Genomic DNA, 6,976 nt, shown 5'->3' on the forward strand with positions numbered 1-6,976 from the left:
ATCCCCCCTCCATTTATAATACTGGCACATGTCTATAGAATTGTACGAAATGAGATAAAAAAGAAGAACAAATGGAAATCTACAAATGCTGATTTCAGTAAGTTGTGATACTTTTGGTAGCTCTAAATTGCAAAATGTAGCATTAAAATACGAATTTTATACTGGTACATGTCTATGGAATTGTACGTAATGTGATACAATAGAGGAACGGCTGGAAATCTAAAAATGATGATTTCAGAAAGTTTTGGTACTTTTCGTAGCTGTAAATTGTAAGACGCAGCAATTCCCTATTATAACGTTTTACATCCCAATAAAACATTCACTATAAAGTTTATTTTATAAAGGACCCAATAGTGTTAGATTAAAAACAGAGCTACATAATTACCTTCTCAGTACATCCGACCTTATTCACATAAGTCATTACAAGTAGATCAAACAAATTCATTGTGAAGGATTTATATTGTATATGAATATAAAATAACAGATGCTAAATATTTACATCACTAAATTGTATACATGAAACCAATATGACGAATTATGTATTAAGCACGATTATGCTCTTCATGGTGAGTTAAATGGTTATTACTGTTTTGGATCAACAAAAGCAGGTAACATTTGATATACACATGCATTTTGTTATTTCAACTATTCAAACTATTATAACTCATGATTGAAAACTGTATCGATCCGTTAGTCCTTCACTTTTAAATATAATGTATGGATGTATATAAACTTAGCATTTAACGATAATTGGATACCGGTGTATTCGGACTTGACTTATGTTAGAGATCGTTGGAAGACTGAGATAGCTGTTCCAACGCTTCTTAATTGACATACTGTCGGCGAATTAAAAACGATAGAAAATTCACTATATTTTCAGAGCTAAACCATGATCCAGGATTGCTTAAACAATTGATAAAGTTAGAGAAAAAACATGCTAAGGATTACGTTGCACAGGCCAAATCATGGTTTGTATTATTATTCGTTACATGATATGGTTAAGTGATGTTTATAAAGTAATGTTAGTCTATATGTTTTGATATCATTTTATTTTTCGCATCTTTTTTGCCGATGTGTCTTCTGCGATCAGGCTTGATTACGACGAAAGGCTAGGGCTGATTGAAACACTAACGATAGCTTTTTCTTAACATGACAATAGGATTGCCGCTAGAAAAGTGATACACGACATGTACAGTTAACACAAATTAATATGAAAGCTCCACTACTTAAACTACTCAAGTCAAACAAACATCGCTTGTAATTGAAATCTTACTAACGACAAAAGATCAGGTCATGCCTCGATAGTCGATCTACTTCGTTCGTACCAGGCGAACCACGCTTAAGAAATAAATACCAAGCTAAACATAAAATAAACGTTTGAAATAGCAAAATAAAGTGCGATAAGATAGATCAGTTCTTTGTTTTGAAAACAATAAAACTAAATTTTAAAAAAATTAATTAAAAACAGTCTTGTCACAGAACCTAATTTTGAAAAAATCATCTTGGCAAGAAAACGTTTGCGAAAAAAATTGTGTTTTCAGTGCTTTCTTGAAGGCGGGTAATGTTTTTATCTCTATGAGCGACGAGTTCCAGAGTGTTGGAGCGGCAGACCTGAGCGAACAGCCTCCGTACGACACAGTCCTGGTTCTCGGCACGACTAGTAGGGCAGAGTTATTATGAGCGGCCGCTCCGAATTTCCAACGAATATTTTATAGTGTAATAAAATGGAATGCTTACAAACTTTGAACTAAAAGAATAATATTAAATTATTTCTATTTTTAATAGGAATTGGCACATTTTGTAAATGTCTTTTTACTTTATGATATCATGCCCACGTGTTTATATTACATAATGTATATACACTTTATATGTAAAACTATGAATGTCATTATACATGCACCACTCTGAACGCTTACCACGCCTTTTGCATGGTAATAGACTATCATCTTTGGATAATACTTTTATCTAGTAAATTGAACACTAATGTATTTTTTATCGGTATGTTTTCACATTTTTACATGTTTGCTCTTCGTGTCTGTCTTAATATACATAGTTGTTGTTTGGCCATATATTTACTTATTCAATGATGAAGATACATTTATGTAGAATCACTAGCAGCTGCAACGAAAGAAAAATTTGTGTATAATAACTGAATGGCGAACGTTCTGCAGACAATACCTTAGATATTAACGAAGTGTTGTGTTGAATATTGGCTTATGGAGCTGTTTATAATATCTATTAAGATGTTATATGTATAATCAAACATCATACTTTGCATATATCAATGTACAGTGAAGTTGGTTATGCTGTATAGATATGAAAAAGATCCGGTAGCTTTTATTACCGATTAGTGAGCAAGAAAGGTTCGTGTGTAAGTTTTAAATAATGCATAACCATTGTGATAACATTAACGTTTAACAATTTAAACATACATGGGAGAATTATAAGAAATAACAAATAGTATCGGCTTCGAAAAAGTTTTGTTTAATGTTCAATGTATATTAATTGTATTTCTTTGCTATGAATAAACGTATTGGGTGAGATGCTGTGTTGTATATTATATTTATGATCCCATAGTTGTATGTTTATAGTTTGAGTATAAGCTAGCTTTCTGTGATACTTCAATCAATTGCTAAGCTTCTCCGCTTCACGCGAGTGTTTATATTCACTTCACTATTCACAATACTTGTATAGTATATTTATTGTCATGTTTTGTATAGATTTTTGACGCGTATATGCATGGTACTGTATGCATTTAAGGTAACTGTTTGTGTTAATGTATGATATATTTTCCGTATGACATACCTCAGACAATTTCATAAATGTCATAAGTAATCAAAATGTGTAAGCATAGTTATTCATTTCATCGTGCGTGCATATTTATCAAGAAATTAAAGGATTTACGCGTATTATTTTTCACAATTTAAAAATAAATATATTTAACGCTGTTATTTTGGTGATAATTTGTAAAAACAATATCGAAACTTGAATAAATGAGATAAATCAGAGGGTACAAATTGTTAAGATGCCTATGTATATGTTAAATAGCTGTATAATTAACAACAACATGTAGCATCATTTCTTACATCTTTCATGAAACACGTTCATGAAAATTGCTTTCAACCCACAATAAAATAACATTTTGCTCAACATATTAAGTGTGTTTACAGTGTTTAGATTATTACATTATCGCGCATCATGTTGTTCTTATTTAAATTGATCCCTTTATGTACATCATATGTGTCAAAAAAGTGACGCACTCTGTGTATAAATAATTTGAACACAAAAAATTATAATAATATCGCACGATGCAATTTAATCGTTTGATTTAAGATTAAACTAATTCATTCAATTGAAACGTCTTACTATTGCCTCGGAATTTGTTGAAACTTTGAATATGGGTATGGGAAATTATTAAAAAATCATCCTATGGTAATAAGACGCAATAAACAGTGCATGTATGCAACTAAAGCTTTGCCCTAAACAACATGTCCAAACTTTCACGCATTTGAACAATGTGCCACAAAAACGAAATTATTTATTTCGGTTACTGGCACAGTCCGTGCGTGTAGTACTAGTACTAGGGATATCCTTATCAACCCGAGTGTTGCCTTTTTCTCTTGGATATGTAAGCCAAAGTAACCCACCTTGCGCGAAACGGTCTCGAAAGACAACGAGAACTTGAGATACGTTGCTTTCTAAATGTATTTGAATCGTAAGAAAACTCAAGACCACGTGTCAGAGATTCGATTGTTTGCATTAACAACACCGAAAATGGGTCGTTTCCTGGTCGTCTATACCTCTCCGATTAAAGTCAAATTTGTTGTTTGTGATGTTGAAAATGAGGCTTGAGTGGAGAACATTTTGAAGACAACGTATTAGAGGAAGATGAGACGGTTGATTACAAGGCTACCGCTGACTTTGATGTGTGTCTACATGATATTTTCTGCTGCAAAAAGATTACCTTTTCCTAGCTATGGAGAATATTTATAAAAATAACCACTTATATATGTATATATAAAGTGTCTTAATAATTTGACTCCCCGAAGTATGTTAGTACTCGTAAATTACAAACGACATAAGTAATAAACCCAATGGATTTTTTACTCAGACAAGATTGTGTCGAACACTTACATTTGGTAGTTAACGATGTGTAGCTTGAAATTGTACAAACATGTAACCGTTTGTAGTTTATTAATTTCTTTCCATTTGGATTGTTTAAACTAACAAAACCTAAGACTATCGGATGACACATGCCCCTAAAAATAAAAGATAACAAATGCACAATCAAATAAGAGCTTGGACAAAAAGACTAAATATAATAATCTCCGAATAGTCAACTGCACGGACCGTTGAATTTACGCAAGAAAAGACGAACCAAACTCACAATTTCATCAAGCTTTAGATTTTTTTTTAAATCATTAAGTCAACCTGATAACGATATAGCTATAATACGAATGGCAATGCTGATGTTTTACTATTTTTGTTCTTTGACCTCTTAATACGACTTTCTTTTTCATGCGACATCCACATTTTTTTTCACAGGACAAACCCTCTCATCAAGGTTAACATTGGTAAAAGTTTTTTTTAATCCATCTTGTTATCGTTGAGACACGAATGGCAATTCAACTTTTACAGTTTTTGTCCTTTGACCTCTTATTTTTCCTTTAAATGTTGCACTCCATTTTTAGCGCGCGTTCGTCCCAGGTTGTTGTAAATTCCAACAATACTTGGCAGAGTTATGGCTGAGACACGTTTTTGCGGACGGACAGTCGGACGGACGAACAGCTGGACGGACGGACACATAGACGGCAGTGCAAGTGCTATATGCCGGCAATGTGAAGGCATGAAAAAACACTACAGTATCATAACAAAGACACTAGCCACCGAAACACCAATCAAAACACGAAATAACAGACAAACACGTACCACATGCAGCAATTGTAAGCGGTCAGTGTCTGTACCACCAACGAACTATCTTTCGCGGGAAATTCACATGGAAAATATTGTCACACAAAAAATAAAAACGAGCATTTTTGTATCTCGTTAGATCTATGTTACCATACCAAACCATAGCCTTGAAAGTTTAGCTTTTCCTATAAGGATAACTGATTGTTTATGGGTTAACTTTATTTTACGAAATATTTTACGAAATATTCGTTGATTTTGAGTGTTTATGGGGCTTTAAAAATAGGCAAGCACGAACCCACTAATGCTTGTAGGTTAGATGTTAGATAGTAAAGTCTTACGGAATTTGTTCAGTGATGAGCTTGAATCAAAACTTCAAGTTGCGTCACATTGTTTATTTAAACATATTCGGTAAATATACACATGTGTGCACATGTAACATGTTTGGCTGTGAATAAAAAGCATGTTTTTATAAGTGTTCATATTAGATTTCAAATATAGTTGCTTGAAACACACGTAAATCGTATTTGTTCAGAAATCGAGAGGAAATTGCTCACTTTGAGTAAACATTCCGATGAAACCTTCATTAAACATAAAACTTCTGAAATTTGCAAACTTAGAAAAACAAATATATGCACTGTTTACATGCGTAATCATATTTCCTATAAAACGCAACATGAAGGCGTTTTTGTGTTTTGCAATTACGCGAGAGTAGGCAATCCTAAATCTTTGTCAGTTAATAATGGTATAAAACAACAAGTCGATCGTTGTGACTACTTGAACCTTAAAATATCATAGAACTTGCGGAATGTGTACTGCGCTTGCACATGACCACAATTTACTGTTGTTTCCATGTTTACATTGAATGAGGAATAAACCATGCATATGTTTGTCAGTTTAAAACGCTAGATCTACTAAATATTAGGTTGATCATTTAAACATGAATTTTATTGAACAAGAGGAATGTTGCTTTCTGGCCACTCATTGATGTTGTTGGCTTGGTTACCCGGTAGGTTCACCACGCGGTCCATGTCACCTTTGAATAACCTGAATATACCACCTGCACAATAATGAAATACTTGGTCATAAACGACAGTAGGAGATTACTTGTGTTTACACGTGCTTAATATATAATAAAAGTCATTTGTATTTTACGGTAATAAAGCAAAATCAATTAACAATAAATATTGTTTCAAATAATTCAAAGTTAATCGAGAAAACTGAGTCTTAAGAACTTTCAAAAGGCGTTTCAATGTTTGAAAAATTATTTAAAAGCCATGTTCCTCAAAATGTGGATCAAAAACATAAACATTAAGCAGCGTCGCCTTACCCAATATGCAACAAGTGTAGCTCAAGACTAGCCTGCGCAGTCGCACAGTCTGGTCGTGAACTATTATGTCCGTTATTAGGTCGCGCAAGGTTTTGTGGTCTCATTAGCGACGTCGTAAGCAGACTGAGCGAATGTGCAGACAAGCATGTAGCTACGCTGGTTGCATATGGTATGAAACCAATGTCCGCACGACACAGGTCATTTATGTCTATACCGGTGTGAATGAATAGGATTCTTTTCCCTTGAAATCTTGTTGGATTTTTCTTGAGCTCCTCGAGCAACCCCTGCGCGCACTTTCCAGTGTAATAGGGGTCTAGAAGTATGCCTGTGCTAGCGCTCACGTTAGTGATAGTCTCTGAAATAAACCGACTGGTTCTACAAGTTGCAAAATATCGTTTACCGGGTACTCCAAATGACAAACACAATGTCCCCCTATTATGTGTCATGTAGATTTTACTGTTACACACAGCTTTCACGCACGTGTTTCTCCAGCAACGGGTGATTTGTTATGATTTCATTTATATTTCTAAAATTAAAAAATAAAACATAGGAGGGGACCCAGCAATGAATTTCATTGATACTATTACTTTAGACTGTAAATAATGTCATATTAATATTAAAAAATTAAATATCAGTTTGTGTAAAATCTCAATCCTACTCTGTAAAATTGTAGATTTCATCACAATATGTTATACATCCATTGTAAAATCACATTTGTATTGTTATAAATAATATAAA

General features: G+C 33.4%; 1 long non-coding RNA gene across 1 annotated transcript; it reads left to right on the plus strand.

Annotated features, from left to right (window-relative positions):
* Positions 1–2,462, plus strand: LOC127875454 (uncharacterized). The gene is made up of 3 exons (XR_008047431.1): positions 1–97; positions 881–968; positions 1,542–2,462. It is a non-coding gene; the product is annotated as an uncharacterized LOC127875454 (long non-coding RNA).
* The last annotated feature ends 4,514 nt before the right edge of the window (positions 2,463–6,976 follow it).

This window comes from Dreissena polymorpha, chromosome 3 (genome assembly GCF_020536995.1).
Source record: "Dreissena polymorpha isolate Duluth1 chromosome 3, UMN_Dpol_1.0, whole genome shotgun sequence".
Taxonomy (NCBI): Eukaryota; Metazoa; Mollusca; class Bivalvia; order Myida; family Dreissenidae; genus Dreissena; species Dreissena polymorpha.